Source organism: Benincasa hispida, chromosome 12 (assembly GCF_027475165.1).
Source record: "Benincasa hispida cultivar pf3 chromosome 12, pf3_genome.v1.1, whole genome shotgun sequence".
Taxonomy (NCBI): Eukaryota; Viridiplantae; Streptophyta; class Magnoliopsida; order Cucurbitales; family Cucurbitaceae; genus Benincasa; species Benincasa hispida.
The window spans coordinates 9523451-9536347 of NC_143489.1; positions in this window are offsets into that span (position 1 = coordinate 9523451).

A 12897-nucleotide genomic window follows, 5' to 3' on the forward strand; every position below is an offset into this window, starting at 1 on the left:
CAGGAAGCTTACCTTAAAATCTTAGCTCAGAATTTCTCATGGTTTGGCTGGAATATTCAAATCCTCAAGACTAGCTCAAGCTTACCCGACAGCTTGACTCTTCTGACTTTTCCTCACTTTCCAGCTCGATTCCTTGGAGTTTCTTCTCCAGCACCTTACCCTGAAAACTAGACTCACGGAGATTTTAGGTGGATTTGGAATCACTCCAAATGCACGAGTATGCTAGGAGATATCCTCGTCCCAATTTGATGCTATTTTCAGACTTCACTGTCCAACTGCGTCTCCTCTTGAAGCTTTATGACCGACGCATGGTTTTGGTACCAACACATGCGTTCTCTCATCAACGCATAGTTTCCTCACAATCAGCTTTCAAACTCTTCTTAATGTCCTTTTAAGAAAAAATTTGAGTTATGATCTGAAGTTCTTGGCCCTATTTATAGGCGTCCAAAATCTCTCCAAGGCCGACATCTCCTACTTGGCCGCATGTCCAAGTGTCTTTTCCCCACACTATCAATGCAACCTTCATGTCATCACAATCTAAGGTGTCCTTCTCTTCCTTAGATAACATATAATGCTTAAATTTGTATGTCTTCTTGTGCATCCACCTCATTTGTTTAAGGCCTAAGATTTCTTCTCCACAAGCCACATGTTCGGATGACGACCTTGAATGTGTCCATCCAATCTCATATGTGCCCATCTACCGCAATGCGTCCATCCAATTGCCACAACATACCTACATCCGGACACCACCAATTGGCATATGTATCCATTCAATCTTACCTTGTGCATCTAATTGACGCAACTTGGTCACATATGCTAGATACTTGCAAGGTTCATCTTTGGCCGCATATCCTTCTCTTTCACATGGTTACCTTTGCCCTATGTGTTCAACTAGGATAATGACCAATAATCTTTAATGCATACTATTAGCCTTGTCCTATGCGTCCACATGCCCTCGGATATCCAACGCATATAGCACATCACCAACGCATAATAACCTTATGTACTGCAAGCCTTAGCATTGCAAGATGTTTCACCATGCGTCCACCATGGCTTATCTCATTGCCGTATAACACCATTGCATAGCGTTGCCGCATAGCACCATTGCATAGCATTGCCACATAGCACCATCACATAGCGTTGCCGCATAGGACCATCGCATACCATTTCCATATAGCACCAGTCTACCACACGACTCTTGCTCATCGTGTAGCGTTGACGCCCATCGTCTAGCGCACACGCCCATCGCGTAGTGCCATCGCCCAGCATCATCATCTAACACTGATGCTGATCGTGCAGTGCCAATGCCTCATTGTCTAACGTTATCGTCTAGTGCTATCGTTTAGCACTATTGCCTAGCTTCCACGCTTATCGTCTAGTGTTTACACTGATCGTGTAGTACTTTGTCTATTGTATAGCCCGATCGTCTAGCACCCGCCTACACGATCGCCTACCTCATTGTGGAGCACTGCTTACTTACTATACGACCGTATACCTCATCGTGTAGTGCCACTCCTTTGCTACACGATCATCCAGCGCCCATGCCCGCGCAAACTTGAGGCTGCCGCATGCTTTGCTAACCTCTCAAGACATTGGCTGTCGCATGCGTTTCTCTTGGCCACACTTTGGCTTCCTTCAATGCCCAAATAACCTCTAAAATGAGCAAGACCAACGTATAGAACAACACTTAGCCAATTTTCTAATTCCAACGCATGGGTTATACTTAGCCAATTTTTTCAAGCTTTACCCAAGAGTCAAGCTTTCAACTTCACATTTTTATTCTAATTTTTCACCCTTTTCTCTACAATTACACATTAATTTTCACATCAACCTACTCACCACACTGGTCTCAGTAAGGAACATACTCAAGTAGAGAAATTAAGGCTCAGGGTTCACATGGATTGACTTGATTGTAATGGATTTGTGACTCTGTTCGGATCAATCTCCATAGTATACTTACCTTTTTCAATAACCTTACCTTCATTAGATCTATTTTCGATGAGGATGTGATCAACCTCCAGTTGCTCTTCCAGTTGCTCAAAAAATATAAGAAGTTTTTTAGACCAATGGCGGTAATTGAATCCGTCAAGAGGCTTAATTTCGACAGATCTGGAAGAACCTTATCATTTTTTATCGACATCTGGAATGTAAGATTAGTGAAAGAAGGATTCTTGCTTTCAACTTTTTAAGCCAGATGAAGATTTTTGTGTCGTGGATGAAGCCACTACTTTGTAAGCAAGAATAGTGCGACCTTGGTGCTATATCACAAGAAGGCAGTTGCTCCCCAAGGTTCACACAATTTCCAGACTCTGACGTACACTCTTTGGAGAACGAATTGGAAATAGTAGGAAAATTAGCTCTGAAATGGTGAGAGAGGGCAACGGAAAGCAGAGCAGATATGTGAAGAAGAAGAAACTAGGGTTTTTTTCTATATATCCACAAGTTGCTCAAAAAGCTTTTTTTAAAAAAGAGGAAGAAAAAATGTTATGGAATTAATTCCAATTAACAAATTTATTTTGGCAAATCATAAGCTGCTCCAAAAACTTTTTTTTTTAAAAAAAAAAAAAGAGGAAGAAAAAACGTTTTGGAATTAATTTCAATCGGTAATAGAACAGTAATCTTTTTGATAAAAACTTTAATAGGATAAGTAGTAAAAAATATTATTTCTTTTTCACGAAAGTACCTTTACACAAACCCGCCCAAATGAATGATGACAACACGTGCATGTGGTAAAAGGGTTATACTTCAACCACCACCACATTTCAAAACTTCCATCGCAAACATTTATATATATACCCACTTTTCAAGCCTAAATTTTCCAATGTGGGACAACTTCTACCTCTTTTCTCTCAAAACTACTTTTTCCTTTTACTATGAGCCAAAATCCCAAAGTCATTCCTAACAAAAAATAATAGATTAAGTTATACAAAATATCACTAACCTTTGTGTTTTGGGTTAAAAATATCCTCAAACGTTCAAAAGTTTCTAAAGTACCTTTAAATTTTCGAAAATAGTTCAATAATACCCTTACTGTTAGTTTTGGATGAAAACATTTTTGTTTCAAACATACCCATGAACTTTCAAAAGTTCTAAATATACCTTTAAACTTTAAAGAACTTAAAAGTACCCTTACTGTCAGAATATGAGCACAAACCGTTAAATACTCATCTAAATTATATCATTGAACTTTCAAAAGTTGTATTAATACTCCTAGTCTTACAAAAAAAAAAAAAAAGTTTAGAAATGCTCATACCGTTAGTACACCGATCAACTTGTTTGAAGCTTTCTTGAATTCGAAAAGCATCACTTTTAAAATAAATTATATAGATATAATACAAATACTTTCATTTTTCTCCCCTTTGTCTAATTTTTGCACCAACTTTCTCACAACAAAATATAAAACAAAAACTTCACATTAAAACATAAAATCTCACAAAATCTCACGAAATTCCAAAATAAAAATCTCACCTTAAATCTAACTAAAATGATAAATACTCAAATACAAGAATGACACAATCAACTACTAATGTGTAACCTTGTTAAACATTTAGGTCTTATGGTCTTTTTGGTGCTTCCAGTATTCTCATTATTTTTGTTATAATCTATCTATATACCTTGACTAAAATGGACAATTTTTTTTTTTTAATTTTTATAATAATAAGATAAGAAAGGTCAAACAGTTAAAAAGAATGAGAGCAAAGGAAGAGGGAAAAAATCGTGAAAATAGAGAAGTGTTAGGTCATATATTGAAGTTGGGAAGAGAGGAAATGGAACAGGGAGGTGATGGGATGTAAATATCGGGTAAAAGCATTTTTAAATTTTTCCTAGGTAAAAGTACTAATGAAACATTTGAAAGTTTAGATTTAATTTTGCAAATTTATGATTTTTGTTCATGATAATTTTGAACTTTTTTTTAAGTTCAAGTGTAGTTTTGAAATTTTTGAAAATTTAAGGATATTTTTTAATAAAAAAATTAACATTTTCTATCCAAAAACTATGGTAATGATATTTTTGAAACTTTTGAAACTTCAAAAGTATTTTTAATAAGAACTACAAGATTCAGTGATATTTTTTTATATATTAGCCAAAATTTTATATAGTTGTCTAAAAGTTAAAACTTCAATGCAACCAGCAAACAACAATGGGCTCATAAATAACAATTAACATTCTAATAAGGTGATAGAAGGTTTAATTTTTTTTTTTTGGACCAACTTGGAACGATTTTATTAAATAGGAAATCAAACCGATGTCTAATAAAGGAAAAAAATCAAATTTTCTTTTAGATTTGATTATATATTGGTTTGGTTTTCTTTTAGCTTTATTTTTTCCTTTAGTTTATCTCAAATTAAAATTGGACCCATTTGGCAGATTAAAATTGGGTTTTTTCTCTTCTTCTTTTCTATTTGTCTTATCTCCTTTATTACCTTTTTTTTTTCCTCTCTGAAAGTTTATTTCCCTCTTTTTTAATTTTTTTCTATCTAAATTTTTTTATTTCTATTATCTGCACTTTTTCTTTCTAAATTTTTCTTATTATCTCTAACTTTGTTTCTCTCTAAAATTTTTTCTTTCAAACTTTTCTCCAAATTCTTCTATAACTTTTTTCCTTCATATATTTATTTCACTTTCTTCTTCATAGAATTATTGTGTTAACATTCTTTGTATTCACAAAGATCTATCATAAACCAAATGAGTATTTAGGATCTATTAAACACATCATTTTAATTTTTAATGAGTAATTAAATACGAAATTAAGAACTTTAAAAATGTATCAAATACTTTTTTAAGTTTAAGAACTTATAAGTACAATAACACTAAGTTTCCAATCAATTTAGAATTGTCATTGTTAACTTCGTGTAACTATTGAAAATACGTGTTTGGATAATGAGTAATCATTAATCTTTTTGAACCACACATAAATTTTGGAGTTGCATTACAACTTACTAGTTTGATCACATTTTCTCTCCTATTACTTTAAATAGTACATATATTATATATACTAAGGACCTTACACAAACTTTACAAGTACATGGATACTGTGGCCGAGTTATAGAAATAATTTGGTATCCTTATTTGTTTTTAGTTTTTTGTTTACATAATGCAGGTTGTAGCCCAATTAATTTATTTGTAAGAGGTTACATAGTGGCAAAAACTGAAAAACCAAATCGACAACTGAAATTGAACCGGTTAAAAATCATATAATTGGTTTTGTCATTTTTTAGACATTGATTTGATTTCTTTCGTAATAAACCTAAACATTTGCGATTTTGTTAGATGATGTAAGATTAAAAGACCTTCACTCATGAATTTAAGTTTTTTGGTCAATTGGCAATTTGACATGGTAATCAGAACAAATGGTCTAGAGAGGTTTTGCATTTAATTCCCTACAATGTTATTTTCTCCCTACATAGACTTGTTTTCCACTTGTTTGGCTCTTTTTCATATTTCAAGTCTACAAGTGAAGGGGAGAGGAGTGTTGGATTGACTAAAAAATGGACAAATATGAATCGACTATCTGTAATCACACTCTATAAGTGATAACACTAAAAAAAATGACAATTTGAAACCACCAAATAGGGTTGACAATAGAGTGGGGTGGGTTGGAGATGTACTCTCCATCCCCATCCTCGTAGGATTTTTTAATCCCCGTCCCGTTCCATTGATAACGGGTAGAAATGCACGTTATCATAGTGTTAAGTTCTTAAACAATATTGGATTGCGTTGATAAAACATGTTAAATTACGTCCATCAAGCATCAATTTTATAATATTGCGGTCGCATGCGTTCATCGCATAGGAACTATTAATTTTAGTATTTTTATGCAAAATATGCGTTGACGCAATGCAAGAATTGTGATCATAGGAAATCATTGGTCGAGCGCAACTTCATTGCAAGGCTTTGCGATGATTATGTTCGCAAACATTCACCCAAGAAGGATCGCCGCAACTTGGTCAGCGCAACATGGTGGGCGCATCAGGGTGAAAGACTAATTAACCGCGATGGGACAGAAAGCTGATGACAGTCGAATCCGAATTAAGTTGACAATCGATAACGATCATAACTACATTTAGCTTTTCGGTGACAATTATTCGGCATATCAGTTAGGAATTAAAGCTGTCCTATCTGTACAATCATGAGAGAGAAGCCGCCTTTCACCCTAGACGCTCTATAAATACCAAGGGCAACCTTCAGAAAAGGGGTTAACCAGTTCAGTAGTTAGAGATTTCATACTTCAATATGCTCGTCTTTGTGCATAGTTTTCTTTTCATTTTAAGGCAGAGCAAGAGAAGAGTGGTGATGCCAGAGATCGCTTAGGGCAACTCGAGAGAGAACCTTGAGGCAAAGAAGCAGAGAGCGGGCCAACTCTCGTGAGAGCGAGGTTATCTTTTGAGCACGATTAGAAATCAGTGTAAAAGCCTGGGTAGCAAGAGATTGCTTCCAGGCCCTTTATTCTATACTTGCATTATTATTTTGTACTTCATCTTCATATTTATACAATAGAAGTTCTATTTCTACATTTGTTCACTTTCTTAGCACGCATGAGTAGCTAAACTAGTCGAATGGGTTGAGGAAAACTAAGCTAACATGACCTAGGAAGTTCATTGCTTGCGATTGTCTTGTTTTATGTTGTGCCAAATACCCGTTAGAGCAACTCAAGAGAGGGTCTAAAGAAAGAACCTAATGGCTCGAGAGAGCTAGGTTAGAATCTGGACTCGAGAGAGCAAGATTAGAATTGCATAAACAAGAGATAGGAACTTAGAGATAAGCTCTGTTTGTCAACCTGCATCACATGCATCCTAGAGATGGGAATGATATTATGTGGTCGCTTTATTTGTGTGTGTGTCATTTCGTCATCGTATAAATAAGAATAGAGGCGTATGTGTAGGTCTTATAGACTTAGCGCATATGTCGCATGCATTCTAGCCTTAGAAGTTATGGCATTCGCACCGAGAGGTGGTTTATTGTTGTATGCATGTTGCATGATCGCATAGCATGAACGCATCCTAAGAAGTGTTAGCCGAAACTTTTCTCAACCCGTTCACCGCATACTCATCACATTTCCCGTTTATCAAATCTTTTCGAACTCCGCCGCATTTGTTTATTTTTCATCAACTCAAACAATAATCCCAACACTTTATTTATTTATCCAGTTACCGCAAAATCTTCATAAAAATTACCAATGCAATCTGTTTTCACAAGTCCCTGAGTTCGACCCTGGACTTACTAGGAAACTCAATGGAATTTACACTTGGATTCCCCCGAGGAAACTTGAGTGCACAATGAAATTTCACCATCGCATATCATCCATAATTCACTTCATAAAAATATGCATCAAATTTTTGGCGTCGTTGCTGGGGACTTCGGCAAAATAGAGTGCTAACGATAATTTTTTTGATTTCTTTGTAGACTCTCAATCTCTGGAGAATTACAACCCGAAGATTGAGAGAACGTTTAGACAGAGACTGAGAGACTACCAACAGCAAACACAATCAGATAAGGAAGAGATGGTGGAGTAGCCTGGAAACGGAGCACCAAATGATAACAATGTCATGGCGAATCTAATCCTGCTGGCAAACGATCGCAATAAACCCATTAGGGACTATGCATCGCCAAACCTCTATGATTTCTCTCCAGGAATCATGAGGCCATCCCTCGACGGAAACCGATTCGAAATGAAACTGGTGATGTTGTAGATGATCCAGACTATAGGACAATTCGAAGGAAGGCGTGGCGAGGACTTGGATGCCCACCTCCGAAGCTTTATTGAAATCTGCAATACTTTTGTGTTCCCGAACATCTATGCCGAAGAAGTTCGACTAACTTATTCCCATTTAATTTCTGTGATCAGGCTAGAAAATGGGCATATGCTCTCGAGCCGGGAGAGATCACTTATTGGGAATAGGTCGTGGAGAAGTTTATGAAGAAATACTGTCCATCTATTGAGAACACCAGACGATGGAAACTAATTACAAATTTTGAACAAGACATGGACAAATCGCTCAGCGATGCCTGGGCAAGGTTTAAGAGGTTGGTCAGGGATTGTCCACACAATGGGTTGCCAGACTGCCTTCGGATGGAAATTTTTATCATGGTTTGAATCCCGCTTCGCAGACCGCTGCTAATGCGACAGCCGTTGGTGGTCTGCTTGATAAAACGTATGACGGAGTGAAGAATATCTTGGATCACATTTCCAAAAACCATGAAGATTGGAGAGAGTGTGACCAAAGATTGAGACTCAAAGACAATGACGCAAGTAATGGTGCTATTGCTTCACTACAACATCAGATGACCGCAATGATGAACTTAATCCAGGGAATTGCGATCAGTAGCCCAACATCGCAAAATGGGCAAATCAACGCAATCAGTCAAAACACCGCAAGGTGTGTGACTTTCAATGATGGGCATACGATGGAAGACTGCTCATAAAATCCACAATCTGTTTACTTTGTAAAAAAAAATCCCTTTTCGAACACCTACAACCCTGGGTGGAGAAACCACCCTAATTTTTCTTGGAAGAATCAACAACAGAATTTTCAACCTGTGGCACAAAAAAAAGGGACACTAAGATTCTTCCCACGCAACAACGGTAAAACGAGCAGTCAAGCAAGTAGCTCACAACCACCGCAATCCTCTTCTTTGAAAAGCCTATTGAAAAAATACATAGAGAAAAACGAATCCGTGCTTCAAAGTCAGGCTACGTCCATCCGCAATCTAGAATTACAGATGGGCCAGATTGCGAGTGAGTTGAAAAGTAGACCGCAAGTGGCTCTACCAAGTTCAACTGAACTTCTACGCAACTCGGGGGCATCATGTAAAGTGCAATGTCAGGTTGTGACATTGCGAAGTGGCAAGACTGTGGAGGGAGAAAAGAAGAAGCTTAGTCGGATAACTCGGCAGAATCTGAAGTTGCGATGATGCAAGAAGAAGAAAGAGAAAAAGAAGCAGTAGAATCAGAGGTTGCGTCGACCTCAAAGCCAACTGAGACGGTAACCGTGAAAGTGCAGTTACCCACTTTCCCACAAAGACTAAGGAAGAAAAAGAACGAAGAGGTACAGTACCAATGCTTCCTATCTATGTTAAAACAATTGCATGTTAATATTCCTTTCAGTGAAGTGATTGAGGAAATGCCTGCCTACGCAAAGTTTCTGAAGGATATGGTAACTAAGAAGAGGAGAGCTAGTAAGTTTGCCAAGGTGGCGTTAACAAAAAGTTCCAAATCAATAATTCCACCGAAGATGAGCGATCCTGGGAGCTTTACCATTCCTTGCTCCATAGGAGGACTGTACATCGAGCAAGCCCTGTGTGACCTGGGAGCCAGCATAAATTTGATGCCTCTGTCAATCTTTAGGCAGCTGAATATGGGCCAACTTGTTCCTACAACGGTGACTCTCTAACTAGCCGATAGATCTCTGGTGCATCTAGAGGGAAAGGTGGAGGATGTGCTAATAACCATTGACAAATTTATCCTACCAGCCGACTTCATCATTTTGGACTACGAGGCTGACAAAGATGTGCCCATCATTCTGGGGCGACCATTTTTATCAACAGGTTGTGCTCAGATTGATGTGCATAAAGGGAAAATTACCTTGAGTATCAACGGACAGAAGCTCAAGTTTAACATAATTCGTGCCATGAAGTTTCCAGATGAGGAAGACCTGCATGACTTAGATGATGACGAGAACTCGATTGAAGAAGAAAAGTTTGATGAAGAAAATGAAGAAGAGGATGCTAGCACACCCGTTGCTGTCTATAATGCGATCACAAAAAAAACAAGCAAGGAAGAAGAGATGATCGCAAATCAAGAAGAAGAGCCAACAGAAAAAGAAGAAAGAAAATCAATGCAACCATCCCTAGTAGAACCACCATCACTGGAATTAAAGACCCTACTAAATCACTTAAAGTACGCATTTTTTGGGGCAGAATGAGAAACTACCAGTTATCATTTCCTTTAAGCTCAATGAAGACCAGAAGAATGCGTTGATGAGCATTCTAAGGAAGCATGTATGAGCAATTGGCTGGACACTCGCCGACATAAGAGGAATTAGCCCAGCGTACTGTATGCATCGCATTCGTCTTGAAGAGGACCACAAAGCAACGATCAAACATCAACGCAGATTCGACCCTGCAATGAAAAAGGTCATCAAGAAGGAGATCATTAAATGGCTAGATACGAGCATTATTTATCTTATAGCAGATAGCACGTGGGTCAGCCTCGTGCAGTGTGTGCCAAAAAAGGGCGGCATGACGGTAGTCCCAGATGAAAAAAATGAATTAATACCGCAAAGGACCGTCACTGGGTGGCGCATTTGCATGGATTCCCACAAGTTGAACGCAGTCACAAAGAAAGATCATTTCCCTCTGCCATTCATCGACCAAATGCTAGACCGTCTAGTTGGAAATTATTTTTACTGCTTTCTGGATGGTTATGTCAGGTACAACCAGATTATGATAGCTCAAGAAGACCAAGACAAGACCACATTCACCTACCCATATGGGATATTTGCTTTTCGCCACATGTCGTTTGACCTCTACAATGCGCCAAGCACGTTCCAAAGGTGCATGATGGCCATCTTTTCAGACTATCTTGAGGACTCCATTGAAATCTTTATGGACGACTTCTCTGTTTATGGGAACACCTATGAAATTTGTCTAGCCAACTTGGAGAAGATACTTAAGAGATGCGAAGAGACGAATCTGGTGCTCAACTGCGAAAAATGTCATTTCATGGTGAAGGAGGGCATAGTGTTGGAACACAAGATTTCTCGGGATGGGTTGGAGGTGGACAAAGCAAAAATTGAAGAAATTGAAAAAATTCAACCTCCAATAAGCGTAAAGGTTGTACGAAGCTTCTTGGGCTACGCTGGATTCTATAGATGCTTTGTCAAAGATTTTTCGAAAATAGCACGACCACTAAGTGTATTGTTAGAGGTTGACAAAAAATTTGAATTTGCAACAACTATCTCAACGTATTTCGAGTTTTGAAGAATGCGCTGATTACCGCACCCGTATTGATTGTGCCGGACTGGACACTTCCTTTTGAAATTATGTGCGATGCCAGCGGGTATGCGATGGGAGCAGCTCTGGCACAAAAGAGAAAAACAATCTTGCTCTCTATCGCGTTAAATCCTGCTCAGACAAATTATATCACCACAGAGAAAGAGTTACTCGCTGTAATTTTTGCGTTGGAAAAATTTCGAGCATAAATGTTGGGAACAAGGGTACTTATCCATACTGATCATTGGACAATAAAATTCTTAATGACAAAGAACGAAACAAAGCTGAGGTTGATCAGATGGATTCTCCTCCTTCAAGAATTTGATATAGAAATAATTGACCGGATGGGGATAGAGAACCAAGCTGCGGATCACTTGTCTAGACTGGAAAATCCTGAGATTGACCGCAAGGAGTCTGAGGTGAGTACGGTATTCCCAGATGAGCAGCTATTCTATATTGAAGAATTGCCCTGTTATGCAAACATAGTCAATTATCTGGTTTGCGAGCAATTTCCGAAAGATTGCACCTACCACCAACAGAAGAAGCTCAAACATGAATGCAGACATTATTATTGGGATGAAATGAATCTGTATAAAAGAGGGGCAGACCAGATTTTTCGATTATGCGTACCAAATGCTGCTCAACAACGCATATTATTGCAATGTCACGACTCACCATATGGTGGGACTTTGGAGGGCAGCGCACCGCAACCAAAATTTTACAGAGTGGATTCTTTTGGCCTACATTGTTTAAGGATGCAGTTGATGATGCAATGAAGTATGATCGGTGCCAACGCATAGGTAACATTTCATGGAAACATACAATGCCAATGAACACCATCTTGGAGCTTGAATTGTTCGACGTATTGGGGATTGATTTCATGGGACCATTCCCTCCTTCGAATGGTAAGCATTATATTTTAGTAGCCGTCGATTATGTATCAAATGGGTAGAGGCAATAGCTTGGACCGCAAGTGATGCGGTGGTAGTCTCACAGTTCCTGAAGAAACATATTTTCACTCGTTTTGGCACTCCCGTGCCATCATAAGTGATGAGGAGTTCCACTTTGTTAACCATAATATCAAGGAGCTGCTGCACAAATACAACATTCTTCACAAAGTGGCCACAGCATACCATCCGCAGACGAATGGTCAGGCTGAAATGTCCAACGAGAAATTAACTTGATACTTGAGAAGGTAGTAAGGCCTTCGCGAACAGATTGGCAACAAAGCTTGACGATACGTTGTGGGCATACTGGACTGCAGTTAAAACACCCATAGGTATGTCCCCATATGCGTTGGTATTTGGTAAGGCGTGTCATTTTCCTTTGGAGCTGGAATATAAGGCACTGTGGGCGGTAAAGAAGTTAAACTTTGATTTGAAGAAAGAAGGAGAAGCGCAAAAAATGCAACTGGTCAAGCTAGAAGAATGGAGGATTAACGCATACGAAAATGCGAAGATTTACAAAGAGCGCACCAAGCGCTAGCATGACAAATGCATATGCAGTAAAAACCTCCAAGTCGGGCAGAGGGTCTTACTCTTTAACTCACGTATGCGGCTCTTTCTGGAAAAATTAAAATCACGTTGGTCTAGACCATTCATAGTTAGACAAGTATTTCCACATGGCGCGATTGAATTATCAAACGATGACGGAACTAACATATTCAAAGTTAATGGGTAGCGAGTAAAAGCATATCATGGAGAAGGCTGGCATCGCCGAGTCAACTCCGTGGAACTAAAGAACTTTGAATAAAGAAGGAAGTAGGTGGTCCATGCGTTATCGAACGTTCGCAATCCATCAAGGACGCAAGTTTTGGGAAGCATGAAATCTTCAACTTTTCTCTACTATTCTGAATTTTCATTCCATTATCTATTTTTAGCTTTATCTGTTCTATTTCTAAAAAAA